Below are 27,991 nucleotides of genomic sequence, written 5' to 3'. Positions count from 1 at the left end.
TATCCTTAAGCTTTGACAATAGTTTAAAACTGTAAAATTAACAATCTTAATGTTATGTATTGTGACGATACGTCCATAACAATTTTGGATCACACATCTACAAAGCTTTGTGATTATTTACTTTGCTTTCTGTACCAAACACGACTTTTAATAAAGAATCCCTACTGATTAAACATTACAATTATATCCTTATAAACGTGTAGATATTGTGACGTGACCCGGGTCTAGTCTAGGGGTTAGGAATTTCACAAGAATTCTATACCCAAGTACACGTCGTAAGAAAAGTAAAAGTGTGGAATTTTGCCGGTCGTAATAATATCACGACTGCATGGCATCTCCCAAGTTTCGAATCAGTGGAATCGTCATGGACTACCTGATAACATTCACGTTTAATAATAAAGATGGCAGGGAATGAAAAAGGTCGGACACCAAATGAATAACGTTAAAATATATAAATTTATTATTCAAACAAAAAAAACAAATGAAGAAAATAAAAATAATAAAACAGTCATAATGAGAGTCCAGTCACAGACAACATCAGATCAGAATGGGGGGCGGGTCATTGGTGGAGCTATATTATTTTTCTCTTCCTTTTCTTTCCTTTTCTTTCTTTTCTTTCCTGATAAAACACAGAGTCACAGTTAAAACAAAATATTCGAATATTTAAAATGAAAGTCGGGTCACAGACTTTGGCAAAGCATAAAGACACAGACCAAACAAAATATTAGGATAATCAAAATAAAAGTCGGGTCGCAGACAATATCAGGTTGGAATGGGGTTATGGTTTCTCTTTTCTTTTGATAATGCATAAAGTCACAGTTGAAACAAACATTAGAATAATCAAAGTGAAAGTTAGGTAACAATGTTCTTTCTCTCCTTATCCTTCTTTTCTTTTGCCAATTCTCTCACCTTTATGCTTAGTGAGAGAAGAAATTATTTCACGGAAAGAACTCGATTGTCACTGAGTGGGCTGAGGGCGGGGGGGGGTGAAATATGAGAGAATAAATATCGAACGATACTTAGCTTTTTGGTGGGAATTTCTCTCCTGACGCGTGCATTTCGATGACGTGATAATGTCCTTAGTTTTTCTTTATCACTTCTTTTTCTTTCTTTGTCATCTTCGATATGCGGGTTGTCCTGACAAAGTTTTCGGGTAGAATGGCACTCGTTGAATTATATTGACCAAGGTAATTCCGTGTTGGAGTCAAAGCCCCTTTTTTGGTCTCATGGCCATCCGCCAAGTTGAGTTGAGTTGATCATTTGCCGGTCACCATACGTCGTCCACGCTGGTGTAACACCAAAGAGAGGCAGCGTCAGACCATTAGGGTCGATGTGACGCTTTTATTTAACGTTAATATTTTATCCCGGGCAATATCGGGTAATTGAAGGATAGATGTTAAGATCTTATTCCGGGCAACACCATTTAACTAAAAGATATATGTTAATATTTTTGTCCCAGGCCGTCATCGAAAAAAGAAAAGACCTCGCTGAATTCCAATTCTGTCAAAACATTTTTTTTCCTTTCTGTTTTTTTTTGTTGATACACTTTGACACTTGAAACGGGACAAGCGCCTCAGCCAAGTTGAAATGCCTGAACGAATTCAAAGCATAATTCGATTGTTGATATTTTTTCCTGATTTGAATTCGCACGTACGCATTGGTCAGGTTCAAAGGATGCACCGACCGTTGTCAGCTAGAAACAACAAAGGTAGATTATGTTTTTGCTTTGAACTAAAAACTACACACACACACACACACACACACACACGTATTTGTTGGCGTCACAAAATATATTTGTGACAGATCAAAACAAGGATAAATAATTTCTTTAGAATTAAAATTTCATACACGCATTTGCCGGCTTCTTTGTCGAATTAAATATTAAATGATTTTTTATGACTCTGATAAAACCATTTGAACCCAAAATAACATTCCCAACACTTTTCATTCTCAAACCGAATCGCAGTTCTGAAATATAGATCAAAGGATTTTTGCCACCTGACAATTTTCAATAACATATTTTGTCGAGATGTTAACAGAATAATAAATTGTTTATTTCCTTTGATAATGACACGTGTCACATCTAAGGGCAGAATTAACGAAGCTTTTTTTTTTGGACGCAGCTTTCTTACTTACGCGGTTATCGCCTATTGCGCAGTTTGGGAATTATCCAATGAGAGAAAACTGGTTAGTTTCCATCGGGCGTTTTTGATTGATCGGGGAGGAGTTAGAAGTATTCTTGGATTGTGGGAGGTTGCCAATTTCTATCATCAGTCAAATTATCCAATGAGAGAGAATCAGACGATTTGGTTATCGAGCATTCTGATTGGTCGGGAAGGAATTGGTAATTGCCGCCCCGCCCAGTGCTCTACTATATAAAGACCAAGAGAGTCAGAGCAAAACAGAGAGAGTTTGGGAAGTCGGAGCAAAACAGAGCGAGTCCGAGAGTCAAGCCACCTCACCTCTCCTCTCTCTCTCCCCCCCCCCTCGCCTATTGCCCGATAACTAAAAAGGGTTAAATTAATAGACCTATGAATTCGAGCAAGGGGAAACCCCACGTAGAAGTTTAAATGCTTGCTTACAAATTCATACTCCAAACTGTACATGTGTTTGTATATATTTCTTTTATGGTTTTCTTTTAATACATTCCATATAACCCAATCTCCGGAGTCTTTGTTTATTCAAAATTCTTCGATTTGCTGATGTGCTGATGTTTTCATTATTATTTTTTTTTACTTGTGAAACTGCTTCCGTCAACGGGCAAAAATCTCTAGACGATCACAGAAGATCCGGCCTTGTGGACATCGCAGCAAAGACGATTCCACCAACGCACTGAAGAAGGGCTTACTGGGTGACGCGACGTACTGGCGGGTTTCATACTGGTACATATTTCTGCTTTTTGGGGAGCAGAAAATATTGTCGTCGTTTCCCAACGGCTGTCAACTTGAAAACTGAACTTTTTCGCGTGCTTTCCTCCAGCGCTTACGTCACGACCGCCTGATGTCGGCTGTCATGGTTACCTATGTTTGCGTGGGTGTTTGACTGCTGCTTATAGTTGATCAGTGAGGGAGGGAGGGGGTTGTGTCGTTCGACTGTTCGCTGTTCAACTTAGGAAGAGGAGGTCTGCTGCTTGAATTGGAAGGGGGGAAGGGGAGGTCTGTCTGGCTTGACTTAGAAAGGGGGAAGGGGAGGTCTGTCTGGCTTGACTTGGAAAGGGGGGAAGGGAGGTCTGTCTGGCTCATATCTATACATCCATTATGATATAAGGAGGTGGGTATATATGTTTCTCCTAACAATATAAACATGATTTGTTATAAGATTTCGTTTTCTTCAATTTTTTATTTCAAAAATTCTATTTATGCTTAAATATTCGCGATATGCATTACTGTTTAATTTCTTTTATAAAAAATATGACGTCACAATGTATTCTTCCTCAACTAATCTAGCAATGGTCTATTGAAAAAAGAATCACAATTTTTTAATGATAAATTACGTGTGCAAACGGAAAAAATAAAAAAAAACATGCAGAATAAAACTTTTTAATCCAAAGTTAAATTAATCAAAATGTCTCAATTTTTAAAAACTTTATTTCCCGTTTTCGCTCATAAAATAATTTAAACCAAATGCTACGTCATATCGCTGGTGATTTGGATTGGAGCGTCTAAACGACCAGTTTGTTAATGTTTCCAACCCAACTGATTTAGATACGAGAGAAGTGTTTAAGTAGCTCAGTAGAAGTTCACTCCATATAAAGTATTTTCATTTGATAATAATAGGTCAATTACTCTAAGTAGAAAGATTCGTTCACATAAATATAAACCAGCCCCACAAAATATAACTGCTATACAACTTACTATCTATGTCGGAGTTGTATATGGCTAATTAGTTTATAATTGTTACATTTTTATCGATATCCTGATGCTGCAGCAGTAAATGATAATCCGATGCTGTCCAACACTCTTGGTTTATCGTTTGATTTGGAAGAAGAAACTTTCCCTAAAAATATAAAATTGTTTTGACAGGCGTACAGTACGTAATGCCCTGGTTTAATTTCTCATATAAGTAGAACGCCGAAAAATGGCACAGTTATTATTTTTCTAGATAAAAACATCACAGAGTTACACATTTCTCGCATCTTTTAAATCAGAAGTGAAGCTGCATCATCTGGGAAAGGCGTTTCTTTCAAAAACAATTTTATGGCTTCTAGTGGGGAAACTCGGATAGTGAAAGTCGAGGTAAAATGCATGGGAAAGGATTTCATAGATGTCTGTGTTTCTGATTTCGAACAATGTGCGTTGTGGATTGGAGTGATATCTTGCAGGGGGAATATTTTCTGATCTGGTCCCGGCTCTTGATTTTGATAACTTTACTATATTTTCTGAAAATTAAAGCGTAATAAGCGCCTGTAAATTGTGGATCCCAGTTTAAGGCATATAGAGTGAATACTTTTCGGTACACTATGGTAATCAACGCGGTTTTGCTTCTGGAAAGTTGTCAGCAACTTATGAATCCATCAGACAGTTTCCACAGACCCCCAATGATCATGGGCTTTCAGGCGATTTGACAAATAGTCAAGCATGGATCTTCAAAAAAGATTGCATCACAGTGGCTGACAGTGGCCTCATCAATGACAGATGGAGAGCAACCAAGCCTCGGTGCTGCTGCTACAGATATCATGACATATTGGAATTCATAATATAAACGTTTTACAAGAATAATATGATGTGACATCGTTTCTTTTAATTTCATCAAGTTTCGTGTGGTGTGCGTGATTTCAAATAAGACAACTGACCACAGCATGACACTTGACAGGCTCCGTTTCACACTTAACTAATTTCAAACACTTGTAAATCAGAAACAATAATTAGTTCAGAGTTGTAATTTGCCACATGACCCACAGAGATATAAATTATTGCATATGCAACATTTCTACTAGATCAGACAAACGGAAGTGGGTCAGGGTCATTACTTATTGAACGTCAATTATATTTTAAAAAATCTTTCACAATAAAGATTTGTATGAAAATAACAATGATAAAAGTTTAAAACATGAATCATTAAGACATGGAAACTTTCTATAAAATAGACGTTTTATTGAAATATATTAAATTTAAAAATAAAGGTAAAAACTGTTAAGACGTCACCTCAGTTCTTTTGGGTGGTTTTAAAGATTTACATGAGAATAGAAACTTTAAAGGAAAATTAATTCTCGCTGTTGATGGACGAGTAAGAAGAAGGTATGCCACATACGTAGTCGTGTGGAACTCAACTTGAAAGTTGAGTTTTGGAGCTGGAAATTTTGAAACAAGAGTGTCGAGTTTTGGAAGTTTTGAAGTTTCCTGTTATCGCTTCATTGCAAAAGCTTGGTTTTCTAGGAATTGTCTGTAAATATTTCTTAAGATTTTTTATTAAACCAGTAAATATATTTCATACATTTTTTCTTTTGTTTCAATTTTCATCAGTCGCAGAAATCATGAGGCTCACATCAAACTATGCATGAAATATATGGATATTTGAATGTTCTATTAAAGTTCTTTTGTCTTCCGTATGTTTTTGCATATGGCACAACAAATGTTCCTTCTATGCAAAGAACCACATACGTCAAAGGAATGTCGTTTGGCTAATTTTAATTGTTTCTTTTTTAATTTAATTATTTTGTTTAAGCTGGAGATCGTGCATCCTACCGGATGCCAGGTATTCACCCTTCATACATTTCCACCGAGCAATTATATTAAGATTCTTACGTCTCTTTTGGATCTCTCTTGCACTTGGTTCACTAGGTATATTTTCCAGGTAGTGTTTAAAATTATTATTTGAATTTCATTTGCTCCTATAATTACTGAAAATAGAGATTTTTCAAAGATTCTAAATTTTTCACGTTGTACATAAATGTGGTATTTTGTAATTTTTTACTCTTACTATTTTAAGTATATAATAAGACATAAACTTCTAAGGTTGCTTCTTTCGGCTTATTGTCTCATAACAGCTTTAACAGCTCCGTTTTAAGGTGTGTAACCTTAAGAATCGTACAGTCATAGTGGATGGTGTATAACATGTCCAACTGCTGTTCCCATGACTTGCTGCAGCATTCAATATTCAACATGTTATAGATCGTCATTTGGATATATTTACACATTCCTTTATATTCCATTGTATATTAGCCATCCTCTAGAAGAACCTAACGGCTCGATGTCAAATCGCTCACCCTTACTATTTCTGTATATTTCAAACATAAAGTCTTGGGTGAATGAATCCAGAAAATACTTGTCACAATATTGTTTGGCCCATTTTTCCAATTTTCTCTAATGGAAGTTCTGGAGTATTTTTAACAACTCCTTTAGATGATTTCCGTAGGAGACTTGTTTTCTAATTCTGTCATATTTGAAAAACAGTCTTGATTAAAATGGTTGGCCACTTGCGTGAAAGAGATTGTTCTATTGGATATTGTTTCATAAGGCTGCAATAGATTGAGATATCGATGTTAGAAGATCATCACATCTGTTTCTTATATGTGTTTTCATATGACGCAACTTGATATCAGATGACCAACACTTTCCAATTCTGTATGGCAGAACCTGTATTTATTGTCATTACTGATCCCTGCCATTTTCTTGAATGCTTGCGTCATCAATCCCTGGTCTTGGGCAGCCATTATGCCCCTTTCCTGATCGTTGTGGAGGGATCCCCTTTTGAGTTAGTCCAAAGAACCTTCTTTATCTATGTATTCCTGAAAGAGTTCCCCCAGAAAATACTTTGCACGCTGGTGTTGTTCCCATTCTTTAAGGTTCATCTGTTGAAAGGTGTAGGTATATTTCTACCAGCTCTTTCTTGCTATTCCTGTGGCACACTTGTTTGGTGTTTCGTCCTCATGTGAGAGACAGCCCTGACCAAAATGCTTGGCCAGCTGGGTGACTGATGTTGTTCTGCTGGCTCTTGTCTCTTGATGTTCATATACTATTGAGAGGGTGTCATTCTGGGAGCTTCTCAGATACTGACCGGTGCTCACAATAGTTGCCCTATGTTGATGATTAATCTCTGAGAGTCCCAGACCTCCTTCTCCCCTGAGCAAATACAGGCTTGGTAGATACTGATTTCTGTATATTATTTTATGAAGCATTAGTAGCTTCCGTGTCTTTACATCTAGCCGGTTGATGCATTTTTGTGGCCAGTCGATGATACCAAAGTTTCTTGTATGTGTTTTACATATGATGCAACAAATCTCACATTTTTGTAAAAGATTAACGTTTTCTTATCTTTTTTGTATCCACGCTAAAAATTTGATTTCCCTTCAAAAGAAGAACCACATATTCACAAGAATGTGGTTTTTCTGTTTTAATTTTCTTATCACTTTGTTTTTCTGGGCATGGAGTATTCTGCCGTATGCCAAGCATTCTCCAACCGAAATATCTTTTTTAAGATTCTAACCGTCCCTTTAAATGCTATTGTTTGTATTTCTTTTGCACTTGGTTCACTAGGTATATTCACCAGATAGTTTTTGAAATTCTTTTTCATTAGCTCGATTGCTGTTATAATGACTGGTATGATTGAAACCGTCTTAAGATTTCAGTTTCTTTTCATGTCGTACACAAGTCCTTGGTATTTTAATAGCCACATTTTTTAGGTATGTAGCTGTAGGAATTTAATAGTCACAGTGGATAGCGTGTGACAAATCTCCAACTGTTCTTTATCATACAGGTTCCCAAAATTTGCTACTACATTGGATATTCAGGTTTTTACAGTTTTTCTAGTGGAGATATTTTTCTCCCATATGTGTTTTCATATGAATAAACAATTTTGACTTCTGTGCAAAATAAGAACCACATACTTCACAAGAATGTGGTTGGTCCGTTTTTGTTTTATTTTACTTCAAATCAAGGGGCCCACGATCTGGGGCTAACACTTGAACTCTATATGAGATACATAGATATTCGAATGTTCCATTTAAGTGCTTTATTTCTTCAACACTGAGTTAGTAAAGAAATTGAGAACATAATTTTCCTCTCCCCAATTAATCATTTTTATACGTTGTAGTATATCTTTCATTTTGGTCTCTGGGTCTTACTGGATTGCAGGACAAGAATTTATCTTGTCTGGTGGAGTGTCCAGCTTCGTGCTATTACTTGAGGTAACATCACTTGGAGAAGGTGCACCATTCCTCATAAAAGCTAATGTGGGTTAACCATAGAGATCTTATTTGGGCAGCAAATACTATGTGATGTTTAATATTTGGTCAGGGTTTACTTCTATGGAAAAAGTATCCTCATGCCAGGTTGTTCTGACAAACCCCTTTACAGAGAGACCTTAGACACATGAGGACAGTGTCGAATAGGCATTCAATTTCTCTGTACGTTAGCAAATGATGCACCAACCTTGACTTCCGTTCAAAAGAACTACACACTTCACAAGAACGTGGTTTATATCCTGTTTTCATATGACACAACAAATGTGACTTCCAGCCAAAAGAAGAACAACATTCTTCACAAGAATAAGGTTTGTGACCTGTATATGTTTTCATATGACGCACCAAATTTGACTTCCATGCATGATAATGTAGTGCTCGGAAATCAAGGGTCCCATAACCTGGGGTTTACCGTTGGACTTTATATTTGAATGTTCTATTAAACTTGTTTATCTATCAAACACAGTAAAGAAATTGAGAACATAATTTTCCTCTCTGCTATTAACCATTTTCATACGTTATAGTATATCTTTCATTTTGGTCTTTTAGTCATACTGGATTTCAGGACAAGTTGAGTATCCAGCTTCGTGAAGTTACTTGAGGCCACATTACATGGAGAAGGTGCACCATTCATCATAAAAGATAACGTGGCTTAGCCATAGTGAGGAGATCTTATTTGGGCAATGAATACTATGTGATTTTAAATATTTGGTTAGGGTTCAATTTTAGGGAAAGTATTCTGATGCCAGGTTGTTATGGCAAACCACTTTACAGAGAGACGTTAGACACTTGAGGATAGTGTCTCGTATGCATTCAATTCTCTAAGGTTTGACTCCTGTGTGTATTTTCATATGACGCAGCAAATGTGACTTCTGTGCAAAAGAAGAACAACATAGTTCACAAGAATGTGGTTTGTCTCCTGTATGTGTTTTCATATGACGCACCAAAGTTGACTTCAGAGCAAAAGAAGAACCACATACTTCACAAGAATGTGGTTTATCTCCCGTATGTGTTTGCATATGATGCAACAGAGTTGACTTCAGTGCAAAAGAAGAACCACATACGTCACAAGAATGTGGTTTGTCTCCCGTATGTGTTGTCTTATGACCTAACAAAGTTGACTTGTGAGCAAAAGAAGAACCACATACTTCACAAGAATATGGTTTGTCTCCCGTATGCGTTGTCATATGATTCAACAAATGTGACTTCTGTGCAAAAGAAGAACCACATATTTTACAAGAATATGGTTTCTCTCCCGTATGTGTTGTCATATGAGTCAACAAATGTGACTTCTGTGCAAAAGAAGAACCACATACTTCACAAGAATGTGGTTTCTCTCCCGTATGTGTTAGCATATGACGCACCAAAGTTGACTTCAGAGCAAAAGAAGAACCACATACTTCACAAGAATGGTGTTTGTGTCCTGTATGTTTTGTCATATGACGCAACAAATGTGACTTCTGTGCAAAAGAAGAACCACATATTTCACAAGAATGTGGTTTCTCTCCCGTATGTGTTGTCATATGATCAAACAAATGTGACTTCTGTACAAAAGAAGAACCACATACTTCACATGAATGTGGTTTGTGTCTCATATGTGTTTTTATATGACGCGACAAAGTTGACTTCAATGTAAAAGAAGAACCACATACTTCACAAGAATGTTGTTTATTAGCCATGTTAGATTTCATCTGATTCCACAAAATATAATGCAGTGTATGGTGATAGAGTAACCTTTGATTTTAGAAAATTTATATGAGAAATGTATAATTCTTTTAAACCTTTTTTAAATCACCAAGGAGGAAAGATCCTTCTTTTCCATTAATTAATTTTGTTTTCCTTGTTGCAAATTCTGAAAATATAAAATAAATTTGAAAAATTATATATTTATGTGGTTAACTTAAATTTCTCCTGTTGATTTTTATTAAAAATATCAAAAACATCTTTTATTAATGAAATTTAAAAAAAAGGAAATGAGTAGAGTTATATTTCATGCTGTTAGAGATGACTGTTAAAAAAACTTATTAAAAATTCTATTTTAAATCTCACTGAGGATTGAAACTTCAACGATCAGGTATATGTAACTTACAATTGAATTTTCCCAAGTACTCTAACCATAGCACCACGGTCCCTAGCAGATAATCCTAGTATGAACTTATGAACATTTTTGTTTCTAGACGTTAGTGGCATCAAAAAAGGTTTGCACTCATCATTTTTAAGCTAAATTGAATGTAACAGTTTAAAAAACTTATACCTCATTTGTGTCATCTTTCATTCGTCTATAATTTTATTTGACTTTTAATTGAAGTATCCTAATGTTCATTTCTTTACAAAATTAACTTTAAATTGAGAAGGCATAAAGAAACACTGTACCATGGAAAATTGTATATTTATATAATTTTAGAGCATTACTGTAACACAAATACAATAGGAACACAATGAACTAATTAATATTTAGTAGTATAGTCCTTCTGTAATTCGACAGCCTGCAATCTTATGGGCATTTCTTAAATTGGTCTCCAGCAAAACTCCGGTAAAAATGTATGGTATTTCTCTTTCACTTTTGTCCAAAATTCTTCCCGATTTGAAATTTTATCATTATGTAGCCTGATGTAATGTCATACGTTTTTGATAGGATTGAGGTCTGGAAATTGTGAAGACCAATTCAAAAATGGAATATCATGCCCTTCAAGTAACCTATTGATACTGTCAGTTGTGTGAATGAGAGCACTATCCTACATAAAGATGGAATTATAATCCAAATTTCGGTCAAAGTAGGGTAGAAAATGCCCAGTCAACACATTAATATACTTGGTCGAATTTATTCGATCTTGCTAGCGAACTATAGGCACTAATAATATGCAACATAATACTGAACCTCAACCACCTTGTAGCATTGAAGCTATGCACCTAGAATTAATTCGTCTTCCTCCCTTCGACTGATGTAATGCCTGAAATCAGTGCCTTGCCTATAAGATTTTCTTTCATTGCTAAAAATCACTTTTGACTAATATGAAATCATGATTTTTAATGCATCTGATGAAGTCCAGATTGCAGTTTCTGTTCTTTACAGTAATCATTGGCTTGCATCTTGAAACAACGTCTCACAAATTAAATTCCTTCAATTTGTTCTTAACTGTAGAAAGAGAACACTTCTTAAGATTACACTGTTGTTGGATTTGGGAAGCCATTCAAAACTGTTTCTGACGCTCTGGATCTAGATAGCATTCTTCCCTGTAAAAAGTAACTAAGATTTATCGACATCACGAACACTGCAAGTTTTTTATGCTTTTGTGCAGTCGCTCTAATCGTTTTCTCATCACATTTCAATCTGCGACTGATTTCTTGTTTTTTCAATCTCTCCACATATTACAGCTCTTCAATCTTTTTCCAACCTTACTGTTAATGAATGACATGGCTCACAGTTGTATAATTTTCCACATCTACATAGAATCTCTTAGCCATGATTTTTACACAAGCAACTGCACACACACAAACTATTTCTGGAGAGTCGAATCACACTTGAATACTCTTGTGTCTAGTTCTCTGGTGGAGGGTTTCTCTTAAATTTTCCACCTCACTTTGATATGTATTATTTCTTAGAACTGCACGCCTGTGGAACTTTCTACCACTTGCCTGTTTCCCTCCTTACTTCAACATGGATGTCTTCAAGTCTAAGATAGACAAATTCCTGATGAATCGCCCCCTAAGTAATGACACTTTATCAAATCTCCACTACTAATGAATACTGCAACACTATCCCATGGATTACTGTTCACAAAATAACCATTATCCCCGAGTGGCTTCTAGGCGTTGATAAGTGGTGACCTTCATGTAAAAAAGTAATATTGCTTTTGCTCGGTGTTAGAAAACAAACTGTCACATTGTTTACATTATATAGATTGTAAGAATTGACTGGCTTCATATTTAAAGATATTAAGAAATATTTGGGCTGTTATGAAAGTCTTTTAATGATGTTAACCCCACGTGGCATCACATGACTTGGAAAGTAAAAGAGACAAGAGTTTAATTCCTTGGTATAGCATGAACGTGCACACATGCAAACGTATGCATGACAGATGGTAACAAATTCACAGGACGATGAGGTTAGTTTGTCATAATTGCTATTGTAAATGGCGAAATGTAAACTATTTGACAAACAGCTGTCGAGGGTGAGCACAAAAAGCAAGTTGTATATATAGCCAATGACAGCGGGACATACATTTCATTTGCTGCCGTTTTTGACCAGTTATTCTACCAAATATTAAGGGGACGAACTGTAAGCATACGACAAAGAAGGGTCCTATAAAGTTGAAGAAAACAAAAAATAAAACAATAAGATTCACGAGATAGTGTATTACTTTTTGCAACACAACGATGTACAATTGTGAAGGTTATATCTACTGCAGCATATGGTTACAATATATATATATATATATATATATATATATATATATATATATATATATAGTAGTGATTCCTTCAGTCTTGACAGACTATGAATACCCACCGTAATATATATATATATATATATATAGTAGTGACTTCCTTCAGTCTTGACAGACTATCAATACCCACCGTAATATATATATATATATATATATATATAGTAGTGACTTCCTTCAGTCTTGACAGACTATGGATACCCACCATAATATATATATATATAGTAGTGACTTCCTTCAGTCTTGACAGACTATGGATACCCACCGTAATATATATATATATATATAGTAGTGACTTCCTTCAGTCTTGACAGACTATGGATACCCACCGTAAGAGTGCCTGATAAGAGTTGCACAATCTTCAACCACATCACTCCTGAGTCGACATTGTTTAATACTAGTGACAATAGGAGGTCCAAGACGACTGAAAACAATGATTGCATATTCTATATTTTCTTTTTTTCTCTTGTTCTTCCTGGGTGAAGAAAGCTGTTTAACCTTTGCAGGCATAAAGGGAGGGAAGAGAAATAAATTTTGTTAATTTTTCATGATATTTTTTGCACATGTCAGAAACTGATCAGCTTCTTCTCATGCTAATCTGAGAAATGATGTCTTTTTAGTACATTTTTTAAAAATAGAAACAGTCTGCATTGCATAAGTGATCGTCACTCATTTTAGCCTTTCTTCCTTTCCTTTCTTTTTTGTTACATGACCAATCCTTTGAACCACACACACACATGCTAGTCAAGTAAGTTACGATTTTCCATACACAAATTCAGAACATCTACTTATGAAAGCCCCACTTATAACAACTTCCTTTTAATCGATCACAGTTAATGTCCCCAAAATACAAAATTATTTAATTTTATGTCATCTTCACTTTTCAAAACAGAATTAAAATTAAAGGGTAAGTAATTATTGAAAAACAAAAATAATTTTTCAACATGTAAAAAAATGTTATTTGAACTATTGATCTCATCTTAATTGTTATTTTTACAATGTTTGCACAATAAATAACACTCAAGATGAGAACAGTAGTATTAATAATCTAAATAATACAAAGAATCATTCCTCATCTAAAAATTCAGAACCGTAATATTGTAATTTGTTTAAAATCATGATTATTTTTTAATTTAGTCAAAGTAGTAAGTAACTCCAGCCCCAAAAATTATCACTGTGTGGCCTGAAAGTGGGTGCTAGTGACTTTATTGATCTGCACTATTTTTTAAATAGTATTTCCAAGTTTAATTAAGCTTTTATGATATCTCTTTTTATTGAATTGTATGGTTAAAGTACTGAATAGGTACAAAACACCCTCCACTCTCCATGTCAAGAATGGCTTTCTAAAGAATAACATTATTATTTCAGCATGGATCAATAAGTGCACTTGCACTAGTATCGCTCATTTTACATTAAATTTATATAAGAAAAAAAGTGATTCCCACATTTGGGAAAAGGAATTTCTTCATATCATGAAATCTAATTCTCTGCGCCACTTTTGAATTATATATTCGTTTTCAGCACACCTGAAAAACTATAAAAGTTTTTATTGTAAAGATTTTTTTTTTGCTTTACGTCAGATTCTAGACATTGATCGTTGTTTTTTTATGATTAAGTATTGAAAATTAAAAATAAATTAATGATAATAATCCACTGAGAAAATTGGAAAAAAAAGATGAAAACAAAAACCATTAAACAATTAAGATTTATAGTTTTTTTTTTAAACTTTGGTAAACAAAAAACAACATTAGTGAAAAATATTTAAAATTTATAAAATAGAAGTTTTTTATATTTAAGTCAATATTGAAACCAAAAAACAATCGACAGCGAAAAAATGTTCAACAATAAATCAACATTTTCATTAGGATTATTCGCTTAGTAAATGTAGTTATCTCCCTTACATTTTTAACGTATTCTACAAATGCCCAAAAATTGATACTAAATTTCATGTCGTAATACTTACGTTTTTGTTTTATAATCTGCTTTCGATTAACTTTATCTGCTTTTATAAAGGAAACGATTTTTCAAATGTGATTGACTTTACCACCTCAACTTAACATTCAAGATGACGAACGGAAGAGCAAGTTCGCAGAAAACAAAATTGAAGAGAGAGAGCGAGAGAGAAAAAAAGGGAATCATTTAAATTTCGAAATAGAGCCGATCTATCACGGATAAAATTAGTATTATTTTATTTAACATTTTAATATTTACATGAGAGAGAATAGATTACAAGTTTCATCTTTATTAATTCTCTAATTCGTTGCACGTGGAATTTAATGGCGGAAACTGATAGTTTTTAAAGCCGCCTTTTCGTATTTTTATTTATTTATCATTTTTTTTATTTTTTTAGAGTCCTCTTTTTTTGTATTGTGTTTGAAACATTTAAGCCTAGAGTAAATATGGTGCTTGTGCAGTTTACTAAACACATTGAAAACGAAGATATTGAAAAAGAGCCATAGTTCTATACGGGGGAAAAATACACGTGAAATGTTTTTTACGGCATCGTTAGAAACTTCAACTTAACTTGAAAGATTAATATAGGCACCGCCAAAACTGGGGGGGGGCAGGTAAGTACTTTTTGACGGACCGTCTTTTTAAAAATCTACCAAAAATCAGGTAATTATCTGATCACTACGAAATTTTCAGCGATTATTAAGAGAAGAATGAACTTTATAACACTGTACTTATTTTTTATAAACGATATTTATATATATATATATATATATATATATATATATATATATATATATATATATATATATATATATATTACTTACAACCCCCCTTGTTTTGAGATGGTACAAATATGCTTAAAATAATCATCTGAAACTGAACAAAACATATTATGTTGTTGTAAGGGACGGGATTATGAATTAAAAAAAAATGGCTTGCATACCTTATTTTGACGTCTGAATATCAGAACTTCGATTGTGTTTAATTATCCCGCTTTTGAGTTTTGAAGTGTGAAATTCGGTGAATATGTTAAGTAAAATAATTAATTTAAGTTAAGCAAAAAAAAAAAAAAAATTTAATATTTATACGAAAAAAGCCATTTTAAAATCTTTGATAAATGAATTAACAATTTTTTTTTAGCGAGCCGAATAATACATGACCATTAGTAAGCAGGGCATGCTTTGAGGAATCGATACAAAAAAAATTCGATAGATATTGTGCCCTTTGTGTTAAAAATAGCATCAATTTTTCGATCCCGTTTGAGAACGTTTGCCGCCTTTCGACTACGGTGGACCAAACGCGCTGAAATAATTTTTTTTTTTATTCTGCTTTAAATTGCCCCTCCCCCATTTTGGGGAGCCTGGCCCCCACACACATACACATTAAAACCAAACTCATACAAATGGTCACCCATCTGGTACTGGCCAGCCTCAGTGTTAATAATACATTGAAATTTTCGTTACTGAAAAATAATTTTTTTTTGCCCGTTTGGTCTTCCATTGTTTGTTTTTTATCCAATACAAATGTAAACAGTGTCGATCTAGACTCCAGATCGACTCGAAGTAACTGGTTGCCTATATGAATAAGTGGAATTATTTGAAATCCAGGTACTTATATTATAATATTTTTGCATATTCTCATAGAAAATCATCCTAAATCTTAGTTAGACAACAAATAAATAAATGAATTATTTCAAAAACCTTTTTTAAAAAATATTTATGTACGTTTTTGTGCAAGACAAAAAATGTCAATTGTTAACTTTTTGGGAAAATTTAACATTTAAAATTTAATTAAAAATAGTAGAAAAAGTTTTACATTATTCTGTTTTCTATATGATAAAATTCAGGGTTTTATCTTTCTGGAAAAAAAAGTTACTCAGAAATAATGGATTTTAATAAATGTAATTTCGTTTTAAAAAACAACAACAATTTCACTTTTCGGCCATTTTTAGCGGTGCCTTGTTTTGATTAACACACGTAATTGTAATATTAAGAGATAATTAGTAAAGTAAAATCTTTAAATAGTGATTAAAAAAACACCTTGTTTGTGCAAAAAAATTAATATAGCCCCCCTCCGCAAATACCAGTACAATCAATCAACACATCCGTAATTAAAAAAAAAAATTGCTCATTATTAAAAATAAGGTACTCATGCAGGCACTTATTGATCCGTGCTGAAATATCAACGTTATTATTTTAAAAGCCATTCTTAGCACGGGGAGGGGAAGGTGTTTTGTACTTATTCTGTACTTTAACCTTACAATTGAATAAAAAAAAACAAACAAGTGCATTACCACCGACATTTTTATTGTTAACGCATCTACAATATTTTATTTTTATATAAAAAAGCAAACAGGTATTTGTTTCATTCTCTTTTCATGTGGATTCCCATTAATGAAAACAACACAACGCGTACACTTGGTTTACTGGCATCTAATTTATTTCTCGTGCCGTTATCTACAATACAAGTCTGTCACCGCCAGGGGGCGTTATTCTAACGGTGTAACCTGAGATTAGTTCCTCATGCAATATCTTCCCCCTTTTAAGAACAACAACAAAGAAAAAAGATCCACTAACAAAAACACAAAATAAATAAAATACAAAAAAACAAAAAACAAAAAAAAACACTGCTTTGTCCTTGTGACCTACGCCTTCACTGGGCTGACTACCCTCCGGCCTAACTTGGATTACTCTGCTCTTTTCACTTGGACTCAATTAGTTCGTATAGTCTTTGAATCTAGCCGGAACGTGTCATCTTCATTCCTTCAGTATTTTGGTTTGCTGGGATGGTGTCGCCGGCCTCATTCCTTCTCTTCTATTACTTTCGAGCCGAGGTGTTTGCGAATTACAAACCCCTTCTTTACTTGGCAGTTCAGTTATTGGTGCCTCCTCGCTAGTCCTTTGGTATGACTGAGGGATCAATGATGGTGATGGGGGTGCTTCTGCTATTTTTTAAAATCCACCATATTACGTCGGAGCAACTCCCCATCAACTTTGACATGGTATGACCTCTCATTCAGTCTCTGCCACACAACTGCCTTCGTCCACTCTCGCTGACCTTTTATGTGTGACTTAATACGTACCACATCTCCATGTTGCACTGGCTGAAGTGGTTTTACTTTCCGGTTGAAAAAAATGTTTTTGCTTTCTGTAGTCCCACTTAACTGTTTTGCTTAGATTTTTGTGTAGTTCTTGTCTGAGTAGGTCATCTCTGGTTGGAAGAAGTGTCTTTGTTCTTCTTGACAATAGATTCTGCGCCGGTGATAAGTGACACTTGGCTGGCGTATTCCTGTGATCCAGCATCGCTAGGTATGGATCAGCGTTACCTTCCATTGATTTCCGAAAAAGGTTCTTTGCCATCTTTACAGCAGATTCTACTTTTCCATTTGCCTTGCTATTGTAAGGACTGACAGGTGAATGTGCAAAACACCACTTTCTTGCAAAGGTGGAGAATTCTTGACTACTAAACTGTGGTCCATTATCAATGACCACCTGATCTGGTATCCCATGTCATGCAAAATGGCGCTTAAGCTTAGTGATCACCGTTCTAGCTTGTGTAGTCGGGAGATGGTCAATTTCCCAGAAATTACTCATATAATCAACGGTGCAGAGATAGTCCCTATCTGCAAAGCTAAAGTGATCTACTCCTACTTTTGCCCAGGGTCTCTCCGGAATTTCATGAACCATTAAAGACTCTGCAGGATTGGCTACCTCATATTTCCAGCCCGTTGGGCATTTTAAGACAAAGTCTCTGATGCCACTATTCATATTTGGCCAGTACAAGCATTCTCTTGATCTTCTGCAGCATCCTTCGACCCCTAGGTGTGTGGAATGAAATTTTTTTTTAACACTGCCCGCTGTGTTGTTGGTATTACTGCTCGGTTTCCTTTGAATATTAATCCATCTTGTACCGTCTTTTCATTCCGCATGCTGAAATATGATCTCACCTCTGGGTCAAGATGTACTTTGTCTAACACTAACCCTAATCCTTCCACAATTACTTGCTGTAACATCTGCATACATCTGTCTTCTTTTGTGCCTGAGCGCAATTCGAGCAACCTTTCCTCTGTCACTAGAATATATTCTGTTTCCTGGACATCATCATCATCATCATCATCATCATCATCATCATCATCATCATCATCCTCGATACATTCATTGCTCACTCCATGAATGTATGCCCTTGATATGTCTGCTAGGAACATCTTCTTACCAGGATGGTATAAAACAATCACATTGTAAACTTGAAATCGCATTAACATATTTTGCAGTCGCTTTGGACATTTCCCCAGTTCCTTTTTCATTATTGCTTCCAATGGTTTATGATCAGTCAGTACTGTAACCTGTTGACCAAATGTGTATTGGTGAAACCGTTCACAGGCATAAACCTCTGCCAATAGTGCTTTCTCAATCTGTGCATATCGGGTTTCCATGTCTGTAAGTGCTCGGCTAATATATGCTAAGGGTTGACCTTCTTGTAGCAATGCAGCCCCCATTCCTTTCTCACTTGCATCACACTGAACGACCAATGGTTTGTTGGGGTCATAGTATCTCAATACTGGTGTTTCACTCACCAACTTTTTGATTTTCTCAAAAGATTCTTCATGGATCTGAGACCACGTCTATGGCACATCCGCCTTTGTTAAGTTGCGGATTGGAGCCATCACGTCAGAGATGTGGGGCAGAAACTTTGCCAAATAATTCACAAATCCTCCCAATCGTTGCACTCCCTTAATGTCTGTTGGCTGCGGCATATCTTTTATGGCTTTTATTTTCTCAGAATCTGGAAGTAAATCCTCACTGATTATCCTGTGACCCAGGAATGGTACAGATGTTTACCGTAAATTCATTTTCTCAGCATTCAATCGCATCTAACGATCACATCTTTGCAATAGCCTTCTGAGTTTTCTATCATGGTCCTCTGTTGCTTCTTCCATCGTTTTACCAATCCCAACCACCAGAAGATCGTCTGCTTTGTTGATGATTCCTTTCAAATCGGCCACATTATTATATAGTTCTCTTTTAAATATTTCCGGGGCTGGAGCAATTCCAAATAGTAAAACCTTCCATCGAAGGCGACCATATGGAGTGGCAAAAGTGGTCAAGCGACTGCTGGCTTCATCTAACTTCAGGTGCCAAAATCCTCCCTTAGATCATGAGTTGAGAAAACTTTGCTATTAGCAAGTTATGGGAGGAGATCGTACAGTACTCGTAACTGAAAATGCTCCCGTTTAAGAGCCTTATTTAATGGTGTTGGCTCGTTCACTGGTTCAATTACCTTCTTTTTTACAAGTCTTTCTAATTCTGCTTTCACTTTTGCCTCGATAGACACTGGTATTCTTCGAGCCGCTGCAACATGTGGTGTTACGTTGGAGTTCATCTCCAGATGATGAACCTCTCCAGGTAACGTACTCAATTCATCCTGGAATACATCCTGAAATTCGGAGATGATGCTCTGCGGGTGCTGGCTGCTGTCTTTTTGAGATGTTTACAACCCTCTTAAATTGGTCATTGTTCACACTAATGAGTGCCATTTGCTGGATGGCATTCACTCCAAGTAGTGGATGGAAGTCTTCCTTTACAATGACAAACTTCACTGCATACTTGAGTCCGGTTTTTGAGTTTATCATTTTTATCCGACGTTCTCCTAACAGTTTCATTTGTGACCACATGACAAGGGTCTATTGGACTGCTCAAGTGTTTTTCCCGCCACATGTTTCTCGTTCAAGATGTTCACTGAGGCTCCACTATCTAGCAGAAAAAAACAAACGGCTTTCCTTTGATCATCATTTCTGCCTTTATCACTTAAGGTCTGATGGAATTGATTCCTTCTTTCGTGGTCACACTGTCCACGTGTCCATAGACTGAACCATCACTACTGCTATCGCTATCATCTTCTTTTCCAACAAACCGAATATTCTTTTTCCTTGATTTGCATCTTTTTTCAAAGTAGTGCTTTCCATTGCATTTGAAACACGTCTTCCCAAAAGCTGGACAAAACTCTTTTCCGGGTTCATGTCGCAATTCACACGCCCTACACCCTCTGTTACTTTCTGTGGTTGTTGGCCTTCCCTTAGGTTTCAAGTCTACTACTAGAATTCTAGACTGTAGCGTTGCATTTTCCGATAGTTTGCATATGTCTTTGCATCTCTATAAGCCCAACTATCTCATTTTAAGCAGTTCCGCTTGGGTGTGGGGGTTGTGTACTCCAAGAATTATCTGGTCTCGTAGTATGGAAGAGACGCAATTCTCACAGAAATTGCATGTCTTTATCAACGTACGGAGTGCCGTGATAAATGCTTCCACTGTTTCACCTTCTGCCTGCTTTCATGTGTCGAAGATATATCGTTCGTATGTCGTATTAATTTCTCCAATGGCATACTTATGGAACGCTTGGAGAATTTCATTGGGTGTTCTCTCTTCTTCCGGAGTCAGAAATTGAAACCCATAATATACTTTTAACGCTTCGTCTCCAAGTGTATGCAGCAACACCATCGTTTGGGTTGTCTCGCTAGATACGTGATGATAGCATAATTATTCAATCTTAATTTAAACAGCTTCCATTTCGCTGAAAGATTTTTTACCATACACAGGGGTTGTGGGGGTAGTATCCTCGTCACTGGTCTATTAATATCTTCCATGTTAAGGTCGCATGCTTTTTTTCTCAATAAAATCTTGTGTTTTACGGCCGATTAAATTGGTTTACACTTCTTTTTTCATATTATTTAAATGCAAATAGACCACAATGATAAGATAAGACAAAACAAACTATTTTGCGTCAGTGTGTGCGTAGGTGTGCATGTGTGTGTGTGTGTGTGTGTGTGTGTGTGTGTGTACAATGTTACAGAATAAATCAAACATTACTTATCTTCGTTTATTTTTCTTACAATACATTTTCCATTTTGTATTCTTCCTTGGAACTCTGTTCATCCGACCGCTGCCAACATGTTTCATTATCTTTGCATGCGGATTCCCATTAATGAAAACAACACAACGCGTACACTTGGTTTACTGGCATCTTATTTTTATTCTCGCACCATTATCTATAATACAAGTCTGTCACCGCCAAGGGACGTTACTCTAGCGGTGTAACCTGAGATTAGTTCCTCATGCAACAGTGTAAACTTATCACTTTAACAAAACAATAAAATATATATAAAGAACATGTTACAGAAGGTAAAGTTTTCTTTGTTTTGTGCGTAAACATGGTCGAAAGTTGGTACAACCTTTACAAAAACTTCTTTTAGACTGACGACCTCTTCTTGGAACTTCAGCGACGAATTTCCCTTCTTCTTTGAAATATTCTAGGATTTTCGCATCCTAAAGTTTCTCTTGGGGTTTAAAAAAATCTTTCTTTAAAGTAATATTTCTGAGAAATAATTAAATTTCTTACCATTTTAATGGTTCTCTACCATTAAATAAAGAAGGAAAATACAAAAATACGTTGATGATAAAATAAAATTGCTATATTCTTATCGAGTTGATTTATTTATTGGCTCATTTAATTAAACCAAATTAATTAAAACAAAACAAAATACAAAACGTTAACACTATCGTATTGGACTTATGGATTTTAACTTAAAGTTAAACTATAACAATGCTATCATAAGTAGCGGATAAATTTTAAAATTACTAAAGTTAAATTACATAATCATAACTTTCAGATGCCAGGTTGATTATCATTTTTGTCATATATTTTAACCTATTTTGAACGTTTCCTTGTCCGGCTAGTTGCAATAACTCGCAAAAATCGTTGTCGAAATTTGGCCAGGTTTCCTTGTTGTTGACAGGAGGTGAAACTTAAACTTAGATTGTCTGGGAATTAGAGTGTGGCCCTGGCCCTGCTCCTCCTTTCCAATGTCTTACATCAGCACACTGTATGCAAACGCGTGGTGGGAGGTCGATGGCTGCAGGGGCCAATCACTGATTTGGCGCCCCCCAACGGCCGAGCGAAGTCGGATATGAGCGACGAAGTCGCGAAAAAATGCAGCTGGGGGTCTGGGGGCGCTGTAAGACCCCTAGCATGGTACGGGGCGGAGCCCCGGAAAATTTTGCCATTTTAAGGCCTCCAGATGCCCCCATTGATGCATTTTTAGCACTAAAATGCATTACTTTATGTTAAAGAATTGCCTTTCTCTCGATTTTTTGGGGGGCATTCAGGGGGGGTCATACCATCATTGTCAGACAGTATGCCGGTTAGTACCGTGGTGGTCCCCTTCCCAAGTTTGGAAAATACACTTAGTACAAATGGTACTGTGGCATTCTGGGTGGTCCTTTCTTGCAATTTGAAAATACACTTAGTACAATTGGTACTAACTGCAGGTTTGGTGTTCGAAAAATCAAATTTAATCAGTATATTGGGTACCTGTAGCAACATGCAACTAATATTTTGACCAAATATAACAGCTAACTTTTCTTCGGCACAAACTTTATGATTTTGTTGACGTTACTGCAGTTTTTCGGGGCCAACCAGAATAAAATCAGCATATTCATTTATTCATTCATATTCATTCAATTATTATCATATGTGTCCATTAAGTGCAATCCGGCTGATGGAGTGATCAGGCTTTATTTAATAATTATAAAGGTCAATAAAATAATTATGTGAAACTGTTAACCATTCTCACCTGTCTGACACGGGGGCATTATGAAACAAAAATCATCTTTTGTGGGTGGGTGGGGGGAACAATACCCCCTTGGAGCCGTGCCTGCCTAATGGTAATAACTTCTTCTCCCCCTCCTCTGTCAGCGGTGCCCACCATGGTTGGGCGCTGTGGAGAAAATTTTGATCTTCAAAATCCCAGATGGCAGGAAAATGGCCTTCCAGACTTGTTTTTTTCCCTTAATCTGCTCCAATAAACTGCTAAATTCTAGTATTTGATCATTAAACTTGTTTTAGGATATATCGAGAAGAAAGGTCAGCTAGAGGAGAGGTTTGGATCGGAGAGCGAGTCATTCACTGTTGTATTACACTAAACATGCAATCCAATATCAACAGCTTTGCAAAATTAAATACAAATTACGTACATAATGAAACTAATTACTTACACAGCAAAACGAATCATGAAAACAACACAACATAGACATCGAAAAAGAACACAACATAGCGAAAGACAGATTAACGCATTTATTGGAGGATCAAACAGTTATGGAACAAAAACATCATCTAGGGACCTTTTGAGGCACAAATCGATAAACATGGAAGAAACGTGGAAGTAAATGTTCAGGGCAAAAGGGCCATGCCTAGCTCCTTCGACGATTTCCCTCCAAACAGCCTTAGAAATGGAACAAAGTTGTGTTTATTAAGGTCTTTATTTTAAATTTTCTTGGGTCTCCTACAAAGGGTGCGCTCCCTAAACCCCCATTTTGGCGCCCCCCAGAAACCTTGGCTGGGGAAGCCTGGCCTCCGCCCCCTGCCACCACGCTAATGATTGTATGACCCTCTCCATGCACGCACTTCTTCCTGTCTTGGCGGATTCTTTGTTTTTTTCTCTACTTCCTACAAATGCTTTCATTCGTTGAGGGTGTTGTATTTCTATTTGTTGTAAACATAAACCCTTCCTGCGACACACATATACGGCAAACTTATCATACAAAAATCAGTAATTTAAAGCATCGTGCGATTCACACAAAATCCTCACTTCGTTAATCCTTCATTATGAACATTCAACGCATGAAAAGAATTATGTTGGAACAATTTAAATTAACATTCCTCACACATTAACCAAATGTTCATTATGTTTTATAAATTTATGGGCATCTTACAATTGGTGATTCTGCCATGAATTCGGAATCTGATGGACGCTAAGACGGAATACGGACCCTTCATTTCAATATAACATCGCTAAAATATAGCGACGGCGAACATTTTCTTTATTTAATAAATCATAACTCCGCACACACATACACACACATACACACACGCATTCGCGTATGTGGATTTACAGACCGCTTTTTTAAAAAAAAGTCACATGAACTTTAAGCCCGCATGCGACACACTTATACAAAAATACAAATTTCAATCCTCGTGCTATTCTCACAAAATGCTCACTTCATTAATATTAATCCTTCATTATAAACATTCAACGCAAGAAAACAATTATGTTGGAAAAACTTAAATTAATATTCCTCAAACATGAACCAAATGTTTATTATGTTATATAAATTCATGGACATCTTACAATTGGTGACTCTGCCGTGAATTCGGAATCTGATGCACGCTAAGACAGAATACAGATCACTTCTAAGTTACGATTGATTAAACGAAAGTCGGATTCACAACAAAAGCGCCTCTGTTAAGTCCCCAAAGAAAAGGAGCAAGGTGATAGGAAGCTGGCTCAACGTGGAGCCCAAATCGTGTCTACTCGGGAGACGACACTGGTCAAAACAAAATAATGGCGGTCACAGTGTCAATCTCTCCAGTCGACCAAACTCCATCCCCGACCATCTCTCTTACTAAGACTGAATCGATGAAGACAACAAGGACGTCTAAGAGATGCTTAAGATCAAGCTAAACTCATACAGGAGTTGAGCAGTCAGATGCGGAATTTAATCACGAGGCAGCATACACCATATTGTCGATAACAGGACGACTTTTGTCGCCGACGTTCTGAGAGTCGAAACAGGTAATCTCGTCGATAGTAAAGCGATGATACATAATTATGCTTGTTTCATCGGCGTTATTGCGCAAAATACTGTGAGATACCGAAAGCGCTGTGCATTTACATAAGCATCTAAATTGACAGAAAACAGCACGGTCAGGCGGCACATGCTACTGACACTCCTGGCTGGCTTTGTATGCGTCGCACTTTCTACGTCACCGACAGGAATTAAGGCATACATTTTCTCACCGATAAAAGAGCTGAAGTGAGCATTATCCCAAGCAAACTAATTAAGAAACGACAAACACAGACACCGATCTTTTTACAAGCCGCGAACCCCTCCCCTTATTCCAACGCACATTTCGATGAATATTTACAGTGGCAAAGTTCACATTCACAATTCTAAGGGAAGCTTTTCTACACTGTCTTGTTATACTTGTCGACGTCAAGTGCAGGAGAATAATAGATAACAATAGCAGACTGTCAGTGAAATATGTGAATAATCAGCGAAAAAATGCCCAGTCGTATTAAAAAAAAACATGGAAGACGCATACACTAAAATACTTCGACGTTTAACAAACATTACGCAATACGGACGATACTGTTAAATATGATGTTACACATCATATACAGACTCCAGGTCCGACAGTAAACGCGTGAGAATGCAGACTCCGACGCAATTTCTTAAAAGACAGCTAAACAACACATGCTCCATTTAGGTATCATCCATCTCAAAGCAACCAGTCGTCACCGCTCACCATTGTTTCCAAGAAGACATTGGGTTAATTGCGCCTTTGTAGGGATTATAATAAAATATTTGTTTTGTGTTAATTAGATGCTTGGTTTGTCCGGTGTCCTTTTGTCCCGTATGCTTCTGTCCAATCTCCTAGCTAGAATTGGCAAAGTTTACAAGATGTTATCGAAAAGTACGCTTACAAAAAAAAAATGTTGATAATTTCGAACTCGTAGTCTCAGATGAATTAGACAGTGACAAAATTTATGAACCCAAACCTTTCGCATCATATGCGACAACATGTGTTGATTAATTTCGTCGGTTAATATGTGTGTATTTGTTCAGATGAGTTTGGCATTAAGAGGATTAGTAGATTCAAAACTTTTCACACCCATAAGCGACAACATGTGTTGATTAATTTCGTCTTCGAATACGGTTAATATGTCTGTATTTGTTCAGATGAATTGAGCATTAAGAGGATTAGTAGATTAAAAACTTTTCACGCCCATAAACGACAACATGTGTTGATTAATTTCGTCTTCGAATACGGTTAATATGTCTGTATTTGTTCAGATGAATTGAGCATTAAGATGATTAGTAGATTAAAAACTTTTCACACCCATAAACGACAGCATGTGTTGATTAATTTCGTCTTCGAATACGGTTAATATGTCTGTATTTGTTCAGATGAATTGAGCATTAAGATGATTAGTAGATTAAAAACTTTTCACACCCATAAACGACAACATCTGTTGATTAATTTCGTCTTCGAATACGGTTAATATGTCTGTATTTGTTCAGATGAATTGAGCATTAAGAGGATTAGTAGATGAAAAACTTTTCACACCCATAAACGACAGCATGTGTTGATTAATTTCGTCTTCGAATACGGTTAATATGTTTGTATTTGTTCAGATGAATTGAGCATTAAGAGGATTAGTAGATTAAAAACTTTTCACACCCATAAACGACAACATGTGTTGATTAATTTCGTCTTCGAATACGGTTAATATGTCTGTATTTGTTCAGATGAATTGAGCATTAAGAGGATTAGTAGATTAAAAACTTTTCACACCCATAAATGACAGCATGTGTTAATTAATTTCGTCTTCGAATACGGTTAATATGTCTGTATTTGTTCAGATGAATTGAGCATTAAGAGGATTAGTAGATGAAAAACTTTTCACACCCATAAACGACAGCATGTGTTGATTAATTTCGTCTTCGAATACGGTTAATATGTCTGTATTTGTTCAGATGAATTGAGCATTAAGAGGATTAGTAGATTCAAAACTTTTCACGCCCATAAACGACAACATGTGTTGATTAATTTCGTCTTCGAATACGGTTAATATGTCTGTATTTGTTCAGATGAATTGAGCATTAAGAGGATTAGTAGATTAAAAACTTTTCACGCCCATAAACGACAGCATGTGTTGATTAATTTCGTCTTCGAATACGGTTAATATGTCTGTATTTGTTCAGATGAATTGAGCATTAAGAGAATTAGTAGATTAAAAACTTTTCACGCCCATAAACGACAACATGTGTTGATTAATTTCGTCTTCGAATACGGTTAATATGTCTGTATTTGTTCAGATGAATTGAGCATTAAGAGGATTAGTAGATTCAAAACTATTCACGCCCATAAACGACAGCATGTGTTGATTAATTTCGTCTTCGAATACGGTTAATATGTCTGTATTTGTTCAGATGAATTGAGCATTAAGAGGATTAGTAGATTAAAAACTTTTCACACCCATAAACGACAACATGTGTTGATTAATTTCGTCTTCAAATACGGTTAATATGTCTGTATTTGTTCAGATGAATTGAGCATTAAGAGGATTAGTAGATTAAAAACTTTTCACACCCATAAACGACAACATGTGTTGATTAATTTCGTCTTCGAATACGGTTAATATGTCTGTATTTGTTCAGATGAATTGAGCATTAAGAGGATTAGTAGATTAAAAACTTTTCACGCCCATAAACGACAACATGTGTTGATTAATTTCGTCTTCGAATACGGTTAATATGTCTGTATTTGTTCAGATGAATTGAGCATTAAGAGGATTAGT

General features: G+C 35.9%; 1 long non-coding RNA gene across 1 annotated transcript in view; it reads left to right on the top strand.

The window, feature by feature from the left end:
• The window catches only part of LOC145270517 (uncharacterized), a 171,845-nt gene that overhangs the window by 94,080 nt on the left and 49,774 nt on the right, over positions 1–27,991 (top strand). The gene's annotated exons all lie outside the window — the stretch shown is intronic.

Source organism: Euprymna scolopes, chromosome 46, assembly GCF_053919585.1.
Source record: "Euprymna scolopes isolate OS-2025 chromosome 46, ASM5391958v1, whole genome shotgun sequence".
Taxonomy (NCBI): domain Eukaryota; kingdom Metazoa; phylum Mollusca; class Cephalopoda; order Sepiida; family Sepiolidae; genus Euprymna; species Euprymna scolopes.
The sequence above is the reverse complement of the archived record's forward strand: the minus strand, read 5'-3'. Positions and strand labels throughout refer to the sequence as shown.